The following is a 17,381-nucleotide window of genomic DNA, read 5'->3' as shown; positions in this document are numbered from 1 at the left end:
ATTCTCTTCTCAGACCCCCAGAGATTTTTTTTTAAGCACAAACTTTTAGACAGGCAGTTAAGAGATTTGGAGAATCTTAACTACATTTGGAAAGATTTGGAGAAGCTTGATCTACAGCCCTGACAGGCAGGACCACTCCCATCCTCCAGACCCTGCCTCACAGTAGCTGTGTACTTTGCTAAATTGGCCATCCTGCCTTAGAGCAGTGGCTGCTTTTTTTTGAAAAGGCCTTCATAATTGAAGAGGCCTCAAAATTAATCTTGGGACAGCCATTAAAACCTGGGGTCCACAGCATTTTAAAAGCTAAAGCACATCAGTGACTTGATAGGAGATCTAATAGATATCTCCCACCTGACCTGACTCTCTGGATGTGTCACACCCTTAATCCTGCTATCCTGCTCCCTGACTCCACCAACAGAGAGAAATCAGTTTTCCTAAAAATGGGAAAGAAAGGGCAACTTATTCTGTGGTGACTCTCAATGGCACCCTAGGCTCTAGGCTACTAAACACTTTCACTGCTGAAAATGGGGATACAAAGGCAAGTTATTCTGTGGGGACTCTCGCTGGCAAGATAGAGGCTTAAACCATTGCCTCCTGGGACCTCTGCCCTAATCAGAGCTTTGGAACTAGGGAAGAGAATGAGAGTAGACACTTGTACTGACTTCACTCCTATCAAACACACAGAAGTCCTGCAGCCATTGCAAGGTTGTCAACGAAAACCCCCAAGTCCCTAAAAAAAAACCCTTGCAGAAGAAAGGGGGTACATCCCTTCTCCTTCTGGCTGGTTTTACCAAGCCTGCCCAATTTGTGCCACTAGTAAGTTTATACTCCAAAGAAGGAGGAAAAGAAATAATATGAATGGAAATATTTATTAAGTTATTTTTATGGTGACAAGGCAAATGGCAAAACAAATAGTCAAAAAAAAAAAAATAAGGGGGTGATACAGTGCTAGAACCATAAAGACCTGAAGGTGTGATCTGAAATAAGTCACTAACTTACTTTTGCCTCCACATCCTCATCTATAAAAGGGAGTTATATAACAATAGCATCTACCTTTCAGGGTTGCTGTAAGGGTGAAAAGATAAGATCTATAATGTACTTTGCAAATTTTAATGTTTCATACCAATGCTGGCTATTATTATGTGAATATGATGAACTGCTATTGTCTTTTAAAAAAATGATTGAGGAGATGATTCCACATAAACCTGGGAAGACATATAAACTGATGCAGAGGGAAGAAGGGAGCAAAACCAGGAGCACAAAATACAGTAGCAATAATATTGCTTAGGACTGCTAAGTGGTGAAGTGAATCGAGCACTACCCCTGTAGTCAGGAGGACCTGAGTTCAAATCTGACCTCAGACACTTAATACTTCCCAGCTGTGTGACCCTGGGCAAGTCAACACCAATTGCCTCAGCAAAAAAGCAATATATGAAATATTGCTTGAAATTCTTGATATGGTTTTAAAACAATTTTCAGATGATAATTTTTTAATATTTATTTTATTATACCTTTTTTATATGCACGGGTAATTTTTCAGCATTGACAGTTGCAAAGCCTTTTGTTACAATTTTTCCCCTCCTTCCTTCCATGATCTCCCCCAGATGGCAGGTAGACCAATACATGTTAAATATATTAAAGTATATGTTAAATACAATATATGTATACATATCCATACAGTTATTTTGCTGCACAAGAAGAATCAGACTTTGAAATAGTGTACACTTAACCTGTGAAGGAAATCAAAAATGCAGGCAGACAAAAATAGAGGGATTGGAAATGCTATGTAGGGGTTCACATTCATTTCCCAGAGTTTTTTTGCTGGGTGTAGCTGGTTTAAATCATTATTGAACAAATGGAGCTGATTTGGTTCATCTCATTCTTGAAGAGAGCCATGTCCATTAGAACTGATCATCATATAGTATTGTGGTTGAAGTATATAATGATCTCCTGGTCCTGCTCATTTCACTCAGCATCAGTTCATGTAAGTCTCTCCAGGCCTTTCTGAAATCATCCTACTGGTCATTTCTTACAGAACAATAATATTCGATAACATTCATATCCAGAATTTATTCAGCCATTCCTTAATTGATGGACATCCATTCAGTTTCCAGTTTCTGGCCAATACAAAGAGAGATGCCACAAACATTCTTGCACATGCAGGTCACTTTCCCTTCTTTAAAATTTCTTTGGGATATAAGGCCAGTAATAATACTGCTGGATCAAAGGGTATGCAAAATTTGATAATTTTTTGAGTGTAGTTTCAAATTGTTCTCCAGAATGGCTGGATGTGTTCACAATTCCACCAACAATACATCAGTGTCCCAGTTTTCCTACATCCCCTCCAACATTCAGCATCATCTTTTCCTGTCATCCTAGCTAATCTGACAGGTGTGTAGTGGTATCTCAGAGTTGTCGTAATTTGCATTTCTCTGATTAATAATGACTTGGAGCATCTTTGCATGTGGTTAGAAATAGTTTCAATTCTTCATCTAAAAATTGTTCATATCCTTTGAACATTTATCAATTTGATAATGGCTTGATTTCTTATAAATTAGAGACAATTCTCTATATATTTTGGAAATGAGACCTTTATCAGAACCTTTGACTGTGAAAATGTTTTCCTAGTATATTTTTTCCCTTCTAACCTTGTCTGCATTAGTTTTGTTTGTACAAAAGCTTTTCAATTTGATATAATCAAAATTTTATATTTTGTGATCAATAATGATCTCTAGTTCTTTGGTCACAGATTCCTTCCTCCTCCATAGGTCTGAGAGGTAAACTATTCTATGATCTTCCAATTTATTTGTAATCTCATTCTTTATGCCTAGGTCATAAACCCATTTTTACCTTATCTTGGTTCATGGTGTTAAGTGTGGGTCAATGCCTAGTTTTTGCCATACTAATTTCCAATTTTCCCAGCAGTTTTTGTCAAACAGTGAATTCTTATCCCCAAAGCTGGGGTCTTTTGGTTTGTCAAACACTAGATTATTAAAGTTATTGATTTTTTTTTGTTCTTTGAACCTAACCTATTTTACTGATTAACTAGTCTATTTCTTAGCCAGTACTAAATGGTTTTGGTAACCACTACTTTATAATATAGTTTTAGATCTGGTACAGCTACTGATCACCTTCATTTGATTTTTTTTTTCCATTAGTTCCCTTGAAAATCTTGACCTTTTTTTCTTCCAGATGAATTTTATTGTTTTTTTTTCTAGGTCATTAAAATAGTTTTTTGGGAGTCTGATTGGTATAGCACTAAATAAATAGATTAGTTTAGGTAGTATTGTCATATTTACTATATTTATTCAACCTATCCAAAAACATGTAATAGTTTTCCAATTGTTTAGATCTGACTTTATTTGTGTGGAAAGTGTTTTGTAATTTTGCTCATATAATTCCTGACTTACCCTTGGCAGATAGATTCCCAAATATTTTATACTATTGGCAGTTACTTTAAATGGAATTTCTCTTTGTACCTATAACTATTGGATTTTGTTAGTGATATATAAGAATGCTGATGACTTATGTGGATTTATTTTGTATCCTGCAACTTTGCTAAAAGTGTGGATTATTTCTAATAGCTTTTTAGTAGAATCTCTGGGGTTCTCTAAGTATAGCATCATATCATCAGCAAAGAGTGATAATTTTGTTTCCTCATTACCTGCTCTAATTCTGTTTATCTCTTTCTGAACTCTTACTGCCAAAGCTAGTATATACAACATCAAATAGTAATGGTGATAGTGGGCAAACTTGTTTCACTCCTGATCTTATTGGGAATCATTCCAGTTTATCCCCATTACATATGATGCTTACTGATGGTGTTAAACAGATGCTACTGATTATTTTAAGGAAAAATCAATTTATTCCTATACTCTCAAGTGTTTTTAATAGGAATGGATATTTGATTTTATCAAATGCTTTTTCTGCATCTATTGAGATGATCAGATCGTTTTTGCTAATTTGGTTATTGATATAGTCAATTATGCTAATAGTTTTCCTAACATTGGATGATAAAATTAAAGCCATCTATAATCATATGAAAAAAATGCTCTAAATCATAGTTGTTTAGAGAAATAAGACAATTCTGAGGTATCTCTACACACCTCTCAGATTGGCTAAGATGACAGGGCAAGATAATGACAAGTATTGTAGGGGATGTGGGAAAACTGGGATACTAATGCATTATTGATGGAGTTGTAAAATGATCTAGTCATTCTGGAGATCACTTTGGAATTATGTGAAAAGGACTATAAAACTGTGCCTATCCTTTGACCAAGTAGTGGCCCTACTAGGTCTCTATCCCAAGGAAATCATAAAGGAAAAAGGACCCACATGTGTACAGGTGTTTGTAGTGGCTCTTTTCATGGTGACAAAGAATTAGAAAGTGAGTAGATGCCCATCAATTGTGGAATGGATGAATAAGTTATGGTTTATAAAAGTAATGGAATATAATTATTCTATTAAAAAAAAAAATGATGAACAAGGTGATTTTACAAAAGCCTGGAAAGATATACATGAAATGATACTGAGCTAAACAAATAGAACCAGGAATACATTGTACATAGTAACAGTAAGATTGCACAATGATCAACTATGAAAGACTCGGTTCTTCTCAGAGGCTCAGTAATCCAAGGCAATCCCAATAAACTTTGGATAGAAAACACCATCTTAGATCCAAAGAGAACTGTGGAGACTGAATGTAAGTCAACATATGCTATGTTCACTTCTGTTCTTTTTTTCTTTTTTAGTTTTTCTCTTTTGTTCTGATTTTTCTTTCCCAATATGATTCATAAAGAAATATGTATTTCAAAAGTTAATATACATGTATAACCAAAAAAATAAAATAATAAAAAAATTTAAACCCAAAATATTTTTAAAATGAAAGCCTTAAGAACTCTGATTGATATAATGACCAATCATGATTTTAGAGTATTCACAACGAAACATGCTACCTACCTCTTAACAGAAAAATGATAGTCAAAAAAAGCAGATTCAAAACAAATTGTATTTGCTTTCTTATTTTATCCAGTAAGAGTGAGGAAGTTTGTAAAGGTCCTACAGCCAATATGGGAATTTATTTTGCTTCATTATGCATATTTTTATAAGAATTTTGTTTTTGAGGAAGGTGGAGCCAAGATGGCAGAGAAGGCACATGTGACTTTCTAAGCTCCTCTCATACCCTCACAACCAATTATTAAATTCAGCCTTAAAAATAGCATTTGACTGGTAAAATTCACAAAGATTAGAAGTACAAAAACTTACCAGCCAAAGATGATCTGGAAAACCACCAGAAAAGATTTGTCCTGAGGGGTGGGAACAGACCAGTGCAAACAGGGATAAAGAATTAGAGGCTAGCATATTGAACAAACAGGGCAGGGGTGGCCTGCATGGTTAGAAAATTTAGAGATGACTCTGCCATAGGCTGACTGCTTTGCTCTGCATGCAAAGCAGCAGACCAGCAGAGAAATTAAAGCCAAAGGTCGAGGATACACTAAAAAACGCCAGAACCTAACAGGATCTGGCTATACCCATCCAAAACTAGAAGTGAGTGAACCAGCACAGGCCACAGCACAGCTATGCAGCTACATTCTGCAGCAGGGGACTTTCGCCCAGAACAGTCACAAATCTGCATGGCAGGGAGGTGAAGCCTGGGGCAGCCTCTAATCTGTACAAGGGGGACTCGGCCTGGGGCAATAGAACTTCCACAGCACCACTGCGCTTCCCTGGGCAGAGACACTTCCGGTCTGTGTGGCTATGAATGTTGGAGGGGATGTGGGAAAACTGGGACACTGATGTATTGTTGGTGGAATTGTGAATACATCCAGCCATTCTGGAGAGCAATTTGGAACTACACTCAAAAAAATGATCAAACTGTGCATACCCTTTGATCCAGCAGTGTTACTACTGGGCTTATATCTCAACGAGATTTTAAAGAAGGGAAAGAGACCTATTTGTGCAAGAATGTTTGTGGCAGCCCTCTTTGTAGTGGCCAGAAACTGAAGAATGGCTGAATAAATTGTGGTATATGAATATTATGGAATATTATTGTTCTATAAGAAATGACCAGCAGGATGATTTCAGAAAGGCCTGGAGAGACTCACATGAACTGATGCTGAGTGAAATGAGCAAGACCAGGAGATCATTATATACTTCAACAACAACACTATATGATGACCAATTATGATGGACGTGGCCCTCTTCAACAATGAGATGAACCAAATCAGTTCCAATAGAGCAGTAATGAACTGAACCAGCTACTCCCAGTGAAAAAACTCTGGGAGATGACTATGAACCACTACATAGAATTCCCAGTCCCTCTATTTTTATCCACCTGCATTTTTTATTTCCTTCACAAGCTAATTGTACACTATTTGAAAGTCCGATTCTTTTTGAACAGCAAAGTAACTGTTTGAACATGAATAGATATTTTGTTTTTAACTTATACTTCAACATATTTAACAATGTATTGGTCAACTTGCCATCTGGGGGAAGGGGTCGGGGTAAGGGGGGGAAAAATTGGAACAAAAGATTTTGCAATTATCAATGCTGAACAATTACCCATGCATATATCTTGTAAATAAAAAGCTACAATATAATAAAAAACAAAAACTTTTGTTTTTGTTTTTCACTGAGTGTGGGGAAGAGTGAGAATGAGCTTTATCATATTAATAAAATAATAGAAATAGCTTGATCGACTTAACATAAATAATCATTCTGTTTTAAACCTCCATTTTGTGAATTAGTGTAGGTTGTCTTTCAGTAATATGATAAACATTTTTATAGTGTGATGTTGTTAACTACATATATCTGTTGCTATACAATTGATAAGTATAGATCCTATGATAGGAAAGACCAGCAAAAGAAAAACATATACTGTATCAGCAGTGTAAGTAGTAACTAATAAACAAATTAGGTACTCCCATAGGTTAAACTGTAAGAAACTTAATCTTTAGCTTCCTTTTGGATCATAACTATCTCAGGATCCCACATTTTTCATCCTTGAAACTCCAGCAACCTATATTCTCTTGAGGACAGAGTCTGTGGAAGATTTGCCACTTAACCACTTCCTATTGGGCCAAGAAAGGGACCTTCTGAGAAGCAAGATATAAAAGAAAATTACCAGGACCTCTCAGATTCAAGTTGGTGGTTTGTTCTTAGCAGACCCTGAGATTTGTATAGTTTGCATATATTGATTAAGTATTTCCATAACACCAATTTGCTTATCCAAGAGAAAAATCTTTTATGAGTTTGAACTATGTATTATGAGGGGCAAAGAGAGAAAAAAAATGGATTTTCATTAAGAAAATGTTTGTTGTTATTGTTTTTAAGTGAAAACTGACATTTCTTTCTAGACTTATCAACCTAAATTGTTTATACTGTCAAATCTTATCTGCCTGTGTTTACTCAGGAGATTCAACAACAGAAATTTCCCACATGTTTCTTCTGACTCTTGTGGATTTCATTCCTCTATCATTATTCTTTCCATGCTTCTCTTCTGGTAATTGGTCATTTCCCTGTTGCCTCATCTCTAATAAGAATCTCTCTCTCCTTCTCTCTCTCTCTTTCTTTCTCTCATTTTTCACTGAAGTCCTTTTTTTTATTTTTTAGCAAAATTCCATCTTTATCAAACAATTTGATAAGCCTCTCGCCTACACCCAGTCTAATTCCCACAATGACTGAGCTCTGTAAACACACACACATTGTAGATGAATTTGTCACCATCCAGACATCCAGAATCATAGCCTCCCCCTCTCCCCCAACAAAATGGAATAAGACTATGGATATCTTTTGTGAAATAAACTATGGGTTAACAGATACCTTCTGACCGTGTGCCTTTGATTATCATATTGCCAGCTATAGATACTCTAACATGGCTTCCATTTATATAGGATTAAAGGTTCATATATTTCAATATGTATTATCTCATTCGATCCTCACAATGACCCTATGAGGTAGATGTTTTCATCATTACAATTTCAATATTATTATATTAATCATGTATTCATTATTTCATTATTATAAAAGCAGATTTAGAGTAACATCACATGCTCAAGGACACACAGTGAGTACTTGATACATAATCTGAATCTCAATCCTTTCAACTAAAAGTTCTACAATTTAATCATGATAGACTGAATCTTATACAAAACTTCAAATGTGCAACTACCATACAAAGATTCAGAAGCCAGTAGTTTAAAATAAAATATGCCTATTTAAGTTCTGATTCTCTTTCCATGACAACGAAAAGGTATGTATAATTTTTTCAACAATCTAGATTAGACATTCAAAAATGTCTAGATGTTAGCAGACAGACAGCTTCCAAAATGGGAAGATAGTGTCATTTATTTTTATGAAGAATAATGACATGATAGGGTGATTGCATTTGGAACAAAATATATATTTTAGTATTGGCAGTTCTTTATAAGCCCAACTTGATCCTCTTTTTCTTAGGAATCTTCTCTCAATTATAAAAGTCATGTGGAAAAACATGATGAAAAAACTTGCCTTATATGAGTACCAAAATGTCAGAATGTTGGGGGAAAAACCCAGTTATATTTTTCTTACTCTTGTGCTACAATTCTCTTTTATTGTACTGACCCAGTTTCCCTAATTGTCCTATTCAGTTACTCTGCCTCAGGTTATAACCATTCCCTCTTAATGTTAGGATAAAGGTCTTATATCTTAGACCTTAGGCTATATTCATTCCCTCTTTATGTTTGATGGGATAAAGGTCTTTATCCATTTTAGACATCATTAGAATATCAGGAGCCTTTCCAGTACCTCCTATTATGTCATCCTAGGTGCCTCTCTTCATTAGGTCATCCCCATCCAGGTACCTCCCCCATTATGTCATTGTTCTTGTTACCTTACAAAAGAATCTTATGTTTGACATTCACGGCCGGATTCTTAGAGATGATAGTCTCATTCAGCCCTGGAAACAAACCATGGATCCATTTGGTCCCAGTAAATCTCTCCATTAAATAAATTATTAAATTGTTCTCTAAGCTCTATCTTGCTCAGATTCTCCAGCATTACATTTTGGAGCTCCCTAGCGAGTTATTAGAAAATGAGCAGGATTAGAGATAAGACTTTCTGGTCTCTGCTTTGGGCCTCAGGGTGACTGCAGATTTGAATTCTTGGCCTGGAGAGGCTGGTCCCCCTGGATTTTTTTTCCCCAGAGCCTCTGGAAAGAAAGCAGGTTCCAGCCACAACAGCCTGATGATAGACACTCCCATTTCAGCCACAACAGAGTAAGTCTGTCTGGCTACCTTTGGGGGTACCATCTGGTTAAGTCTTAAGACCTGTTCTATTCTGTATATTACATCTGGATTCCCAGAATTATGAAATGCTGACTGGCATAAATTCTGGGAGTATGGTTTTCTGGACGCAGGGGACTAAATATGTGTCTAAGATACATCTGTGCATTCCAGAGTATAAATCTTGGTGTGTTTTTTTAAAGACACCACCTGGCTAAAAAAAACAAAAAACAAAAAAATACCATTTGGAGGGAGCTGACAACTTCCCTCAAGGCTGTTCTTTCCAGGTAGCCCCTGGTCTGTGTGTTAAATGTTTTGACTGTGCAGTCTATGTGTGTTCTGTGTTCTGTGTAATTTGTTTGTTTTGTTAATTTAAGAGCTCTGTTAAGTTTAAGAACAATGATCAAGAAATTTGGGAATTGGTTATTTCAGTGTTGTAACTGTACTTAGTATAATTCTAAACTCCAGCTGAAGAAAACATTTGATTAGGAATTTTAGGATGATTCTAAATTTGGGAAATAATTTTACTATTGCCTTTGCATGCCAGATTTGTTCTGAGTATTCTTTTTTTTTAAATAATTTTTTATTTACAAGTTATATGTATGAGTAATTTTACAGCATTGACAATTGCCAAACATTTTGTTCCAATTTTTCCCCTCCTTCCCCCCTCCCCCTCCTCTAGATGGCAGGATGGCCAGTAAATAGTAAATATATTAAAGTATAAATTAGATACACAATAAGTATGATCAAATCGTTATTTTGCTGTACAAAAAGAATTGGACTCTGAAATATTGTACAATTAGCCTGTGAAGGAAATCCAAAATGCAAGCAGGCAAAAATATAGGGATTGGGAATTCAATGTAATAGTTCTTAGTCATCTCCCAGAGTTCTTTTGCTGGGCGTAACTGGTTCAGTTCATTACTGCTCCACTGGAACTGATTTGGTTCATCATCTGAGTATTCTTTTAGGCAGTTTTAAAATTGTGGGAAATAATTTTACTGTTGCCTATGAAGGTTAGCTTTAGTTATCTTTAAGAATAACATCTTAAAAGAACAATAGCTTGTTAAAGAAGTTCTGTTAACTTGCTTGAAAGGGGTCATGTGCCTATTAGGTAAACTATGTAGCAAAAAAGATCTGACTTTTCTGAAGGTTTCAACTCTGGCCAAGTTGAAGCTTAGGAGAAATCCATTGGGAATAATGACCACATGGGGTCTGAGGGAGAGAAAGAAAAATTATGCTGTTTCATTTGAAATTTGATAGGAAAAGCAGTTTTAGATTATTGAGAATTGAAAGCTGTATTTAATTTGGTTCAGAGTTACTTATATTATAACATTGTAAGTTATGCTTTAAACCCCACTGATTTCTGCGACTTTAAAGGTTGGGTGGGGTAGGAATCTTTTGTCTTCAAAGGTGAAGATTTGAACTCACCCCATCCCACCCCCTACTGCTCTCTGCTACTTCAACTATGGAGCACCTACTTAATCTAGGCTGCAGTTTAGTTTGCCTTCCCTCCCCCCTGCCTCTTTGGAGGTAGAGTGAGGGAAGGGCAGCCATGTGGAATCCTCTCCTCCCCCTTCCCTCTAAACTGTTCCAGACGTTTTTTGGTTTTTTTGTTTTTGTTGTTTTTTTATCAAGTTGTAGCTACCTGGTTCTTGGCTAAAAGGAGCAAACTGATTTGTATAAATATAAGGTTATGGTAAATATCTGTTCAGGATTTATCCAAAACTTTGGTTAATGGGATTTGTTATTGGAGGTAAAATGTCTTGGGTTTGTAGTTAATGTTTCCTCCTGTAACTGATTTCTATAATCAGAGCAATGGTCAATAAGAAACTGTTAATGCAATTATGTCATACCTTGTTGTTTCCAATTTAGTCTGGTCATCTATCGGTTACTAGATATTGTGTCTGGATATTTTTTTTTAAGGTTTTACAACTAATGAGAGGCCACATCTTGTAACAGTCCTTGTGGACCAGTCTTTCTATCTCAGACTGTTCTAACTTTTCTTTATTACATTTGTTTTTGTTTCTAGATTTGGTCAAATTACAGAAATATTGACTTGCTTCTGGGACCTAGATCAAGCTTTCATTGTCAGCACACCACACCACATCCATCCTTCTTCCTGGACTGAGCATCTCTGCCCACCTTCAGCAGGAAGTAGTTTTTTGAGAAAACCATTGCCCCTCCTCCTGATGTAGTTTGGACTGATATGAGGGAGTGGAAAAGTGGTTGAATTGTTAAAATTTTAACTGTATTACTGTGTTTAAGATGTGGGATGGAAATTATTAAACTTGTGTAACTATTGCTGCTATGTTTGAGGGATTTTTAGTCTGATATGTATATGCATAGGAATTTTGAATCACTCTTGGGATTTATATGTGGAATGGTTACTTGATAATTCCTTTTCATGAGAAAAAAAAGGGGAGGAAGGAACTGGTTAGGAAATTGGGGAAACTGTATTTTCTTAGGCATTTATGCCCTACCCCCTATGTTACTAGTTCAGATTTAATTGGAAGTCCTTTAAACAGTCCTTTTAATTTTTTACTCCTTGGTTAAATTTACTGGACTTTAAATTTACTTGCTGGTTATGCTTGAATCTTGGAACCTTTGATTCTGTTGGAATTGCCCTGGCAGACTCAGTTTTGGGGATTATTTTTTAGAAACAACCAGAAATCAAATACTTATCCTGGGACTGGCAGTCTCTCTGATCTGTTTCTCCAGTCCTGTAACCCCAGTTCCTTAATTAGTATTTCAGCATTCTTAAAGGATCTTGCAGTTTGGTATCAGGCTTCTAAAAGCTCAGGGTTTGCCTGTCTTGGTCTAGCTGTGCATAATCTGCTCAGAAATCTGATCCTGTCTGCAGCCCTGTCTGCTCCTCTGGGCAGGGACAAGTGGAGCTACTCCTCACCCTTCTCCCCTGGAGAGAGTTGCCCCTCTGAATGGGCCTTGAGTCCATGAGACCTGCTGCTCTAAAAGCAGAGGCTGAGTTAAATGCACAAATGACCACAGACCTAACTCACAGTGAACTGTCCATCTCAAACTGGATTCTCTGGCTGAGATGCTCCTCAACTGCAGAGGACCTGACATGCTAGCAAAAGGGAGCCTTTGTGTGTTTCTGATTAACTCTAGGGTTATTAAATTGTTCTCTAACCTCTATCTTACTCAGTTTCTCCAGCATTACATTACTCTGTATAATATGATACCAAACTCTTATTCTCTGATTCCCTTCCTCTACACCAAAAAACAAAACAAAACAAAAAAAGCCAACCATTTGAGAACAATGATTAAAATGATTTTATGTTTCATTTTCAGGGGTATATGTATATGCAACAGAAGAAGAAAAAAACTTTTAAATATGTCTTTACCTCAATATTTTTTTTACTTCATTTTTTATTACCAATTAGAATTCAGGCTATGTTGAATTTTAAAATCAACCAAGCTTAAAGTATCAACAGTTTTGTGGTATAGTTGAAAAAAAAATATGCTTGTCACTACCTAAAAAATAGATTTGTTAATTAGTTTTTTTATCTTGCATTGTTCAGGTAGACAAGAGATATAACTTCTATTCCCAATTATGCCACTATTTCTCTGTATTACTTAGACAATGCTCCCATGACCTCCTATTGCTCCTTGCAGGGTACCTCTCATTTATATCACAACATTTTACTCTTATAATAATCACATGAAATAGGCGATATAATGAAAAATTATAAATGAGGTTAAGTGAAACTAAGAAGTATCCCCACAGTCAAATGTTAGCAAGCATTATAATGCAGTTATATGAATTCTAATACAATATTGTATTACTTTGAATTCCTTTACACATGTTCAATTTTTTAAAATTGCTTCTATTTTTAACATTTTATGATTCTAAAATTTTCTTTTGGAGGTGGAGCCAAGATGGTAGAGAGCAGAAATGACTTTCTGTGACATCCTCTGACCTTCTCTCAAACTAACAGTAGATTAAGGCTCTAATCTGGTTTTGGAATAAAAGAAATCACAAATATCTGGAGTACCATACATTCCCAGAAGAAAATGCCTTGGAAGAACTTGGAACAGGTCTGTTTCAAATGATCAGGGGTACAGTCTGCCAAGACCAGCCTGCAGCTTAGGGAAACTGGGGCAAGGAGATGGGGCTAGAAATCAGAGAATTGCAGTTTCCAGGCACCTGGGAATCTCCCCTCTTAGGCTACTCTGTCCTGGTTGCAAGCAGATTATTTGGCAAATTTGCTACAAAAGGCAAATTATAAACCATTGATCTCTGGAAGAACTCAGTACCTAGCTGCCATTACCCAGCACTGGAAATCAATCAGCAGAATTGCCCCAGGGCAAATTAAAGCAACTGTTGCTCCTTTTCAATTGAACAGATCTCAAGCCTTAAAAAAAAGAACTCACACCATAGACGGCTTTTATAGGGAAAAAGAAAAGACCCCAAATCCAGCAGTCCCTAAAGGCAAGGCAACTCCATAAGAAGCCCCAGAGGGAGACATGAGCTAGTTCCCATTTCACAAGGCTTTCTTAGAAGATTGCATAAAGGGTCTTAAAAGAGAGTTGGAAGAAAAATGGGGAAATGAAATAAGGTCATTGCAAGAAGGAATGAATAAAGCATATAATGCTCTAAAAAGAGATATGAAAAAGATGCCAATTCACTGAAGAACAAAATTTATGAAATAGAAAAAGAATGCAATAAACAAAAAAAAAATCAATTGGTCAATTACAAAAGGAACTAAAAAGGGTAACTGAAGAAAATAATTCACTAAAAATTAGAACTGAACAAATAGAAGTGAATGGCTAAATAAAACTTCAAGAATCAGTCAAGAAAAAACAAAAAGAAATGAAAAAGTAGAAGAAAATATGAAATATCTCCTAGGAAAAACAACTGATCTGCAAAATAGATCTAGGAGATGCAATCTAAGGATTATTAGACTTCCTGAAAGCCGTGATTAAAAAAAGAACTTAGATATAATCTTATAGGAAATCATAAAAGAAAATTGTCCTGAGTAGAAAAGGTAAAGGTAGCCATCAAAAGAATTCACTGATCAGCTCCTGAAAGAGACCCCAAAATTAAATCCCCAAGGAATATTGAGGCTAAATTTCAGAACTATATCAACAAGGAAAAGATATTGCAAATTACCAGAAAGAAAGAATACCAAGGAGTCACAATTAAAATTACCCAGGACTTAGAAGCTTCCACCTTAAAGGATGGAAGGGCCTGAAATCTGTATTTCAAAAGGCAAAGGAACTTGGATTACAGCCAAGCATAAGCTATCCAGATAAAATGAGCTTATTCTTTCAGGGAAGAAGATGGACATTCAATGTTATAGGTGAATTTCACCTATATCTAATGAAAAAACCAGAACTGAGCAAAAAAATTTATCTCCAAACACAGAAATCAAGAGAAGCATAAAAAGGTAAAAAGGAAAGAACTCTAGACTATATTTCTGTTATAGGTATACTTAGAGAATCTGGGTATAATTTGATTTTATTATAATAAAATGAAAAAGAAACTAGAGGTGGAAAGTGTACTGGATAAAGAGTAAAAAGGAGGGTAAAATAAGGGAAATTACATCTCATGAAGAAGGAAAGAAAACTTATAATTGAGGGAAAGAAGGAAGTGGGATGAGCATTGTATAACTCTTAATCTCATCAGATTTGGGTCAAAGAGAAAATATTAGACATATTTGGTTTCACAAAGATACTTGCCTCACCATATAGGGAAATAGGAGGGAAAGGGGGGGAAAAAGGGAAAGATTAATAGAAAGAAAAACAGAAGAATTAGGAGAAAAGTGTAAAAAGGGAGCAGGGGCTCCAAAAGGGGAGGACTGTTTGAGAGAGGTGGTTATAAAAAGCAAAATACTGGGGAGGAAGGAAGCGGGAAAGGAAAGAGAAAAGCATTTGGGTAAATAAGATGGCAGGAATTATAGAATTACTTATTTTAACTGTGAATGTAAATGGAATGAACTCTCCCATAAAACAGAAGCAGGTGGCAGACAGGAGTAAAAGCCAGAATCCTACAATATGTTGTTCACAAGAAATGCATTTAAAGCAGAGTGATACATACAGAGCAAAGGTAAAGGGCTGGCGCAGATTCTATTATATATGCTTCAGGTGAAGTTAAAAAGAAAAAAAAAAACGGGAATAACACTTGCTACTTAATCTCAGAAGAAATAAAATCAAAGATAGATCTAATTAAAACAAATAAGGAAGGAAACTATATTTTACTAAAGGGTACTAGAGATAATGAAACAATATCAGTACTAAACATATATGCACCAGGTGGTATAGCATTCACATTTCTTGAGAAGATGCAAGAAGAAAAAGACAGCAAAACTATAATAGTGGAGGATCTCAAACTTGTCCTCTCAGAACGAGATAAATCGAACCCCAAAATAAATAAGAAGTTAAGGAGGTAAACAAAATGTTAGAAAAGTTAGGTATGATAGATCTTTGGAGAAAATTGAATGGAGACAGAAAGGAGTTTACTTTTTTCTCAGTGGTTAAGGGAATTTATACAAAAAATGACCATGTATTAGGGCATAAAACCCTCAAAATCAAATGCAGAAAGGCAGCAATGGTAAATGCATTTTTTTCATATCATGATGCAATAAAAATCACATGCAATATGAGGCCAAGAAAAAATAGACTAAAAGTTAAGTGGAAATTAAATAATTTAATTCGAAAGAATGAATGGATGAAACAGCAAATCATAGACAATCAATAATTTCATCCAAGAGAATGAAAATAATGTAAAAACATACCAAAATTTGTGGGATTCAGTCAAAGCAATTATAAGGGGAAATTTTATATCTCTAGATGCTTACCTGCATAAAATAAAGAGAAGATCAATGAATTGGGCTTACAACTAAATAAGCTAGAAAAAGAACAAATTATAAACTCACAATTAAATTCCAAATTTAAATTCTGAAAAAAAAGGGAGATTAATAAAATTGAAAATAAGAAAACTGTTGAATTAATAAATAAAATTAAGAGTTGGTTTTATGAAAAAAGCAACAAAATAGATAAACCACTAGTTAATTTGACTAGAAAAAAGAAAGAAGAAAAAATGTTAGTCTCAAAAATGAAAATAGAGAATTTTCCATCAATGAAGAGAAAATTAGAGCAATAATGGGAGTTATTTTACCCAGCTATATGTCAATAAATTTGATAATTTAAATGAAATGGAGGAATATCTATAAAAATATAGATTGCCCAAGTTAACATGAGAGGAAATAAATTACTTAAACAGTCCCATTTTAGAAAAAGAGGTAGAACAAGTTATTAATCAGCTCCCTAAAATCTCCAGGGCCAGATGGATTTACATGTAAATTCTACAAAACATTCAAAGAACAATTAATTCCAATACTATATAAACTATTTTAAAAAATAAGCAAAGAAGGAATTCTGCTAAATTCTTTTTATGACACAAAGATGATGTTGATAGCTAACCAAGTAGTGAAAATAGATAAAGAAAATTATAGACCAATTTCCCCAATGAATATTGATACAAAAATCTTAAATAAAATATTAGCAATGAGATTACAGAAAGTCATCCCCAGGATAATATACTATGACTAATAATAATAATAATACCAGGATGCAGGGTTGGTTCAATATTAGGAAAACTATCAGCATAATCAACTATATCAATACCAAAATAACAAAAATTATATGATTATCTCAATAGATGCAGAAAAAGCATTTGATAACATGCAACACCCATTCCTATTAAAAACACTAGAGAGTATAGGAATAAATGGACTTTTAATTAAAATGATCAGTAGCATCTTTTTAAAACCATCAGCAAGCATCATATGTAACAGGGACAAACTAGAACCATTCCCAGTAAGATCAGGTATGAAACAAGTCTGATTACTATTCAGTACTATATTAGAAATGTTAGCTTTGGAAATAATAGAAGAAAAAGAGATTAAAGGAATTAGAGTAGGTAATAAGGAAATCAAATGATCACTCTTTGCAGATGATATGATAATATTCTTAGAGAATCCTAGAAAATCAGGTAAAAAAATACTACAAACTATCCACAATTTAGCATAGTTGCAGGATACAAAATAAATCCACATAAATCATCAGCATTTTTATATATTACCAACAAAATCCATCAAC

At 35.0% G+C, this 17,381-nt stretch overlaps 1 pseudogene; it reads left to right on the top strand.

The window, feature by feature from the left end:
* Positions 1-17,381, top strand: part of LOC100926647 — a 120,787-nt pseudogene that overhangs the window by 17,612 nt on the left and 85,794 nt on the right.

Source organism: Sarcophilus harrisii, chromosome 3 (assembly GCF_902635505.1).
Source record: "Sarcophilus harrisii chromosome 3, mSarHar1.11, whole genome shotgun sequence".
NCBI classification, from domain to species: domain Eukaryota; kingdom Metazoa; phylum Chordata; class Mammalia; order Dasyuromorphia; family Dasyuridae; genus Sarcophilus; species Sarcophilus harrisii.
This window is presented reverse-complemented; position numbering and strand designations above follow the sequence as displayed.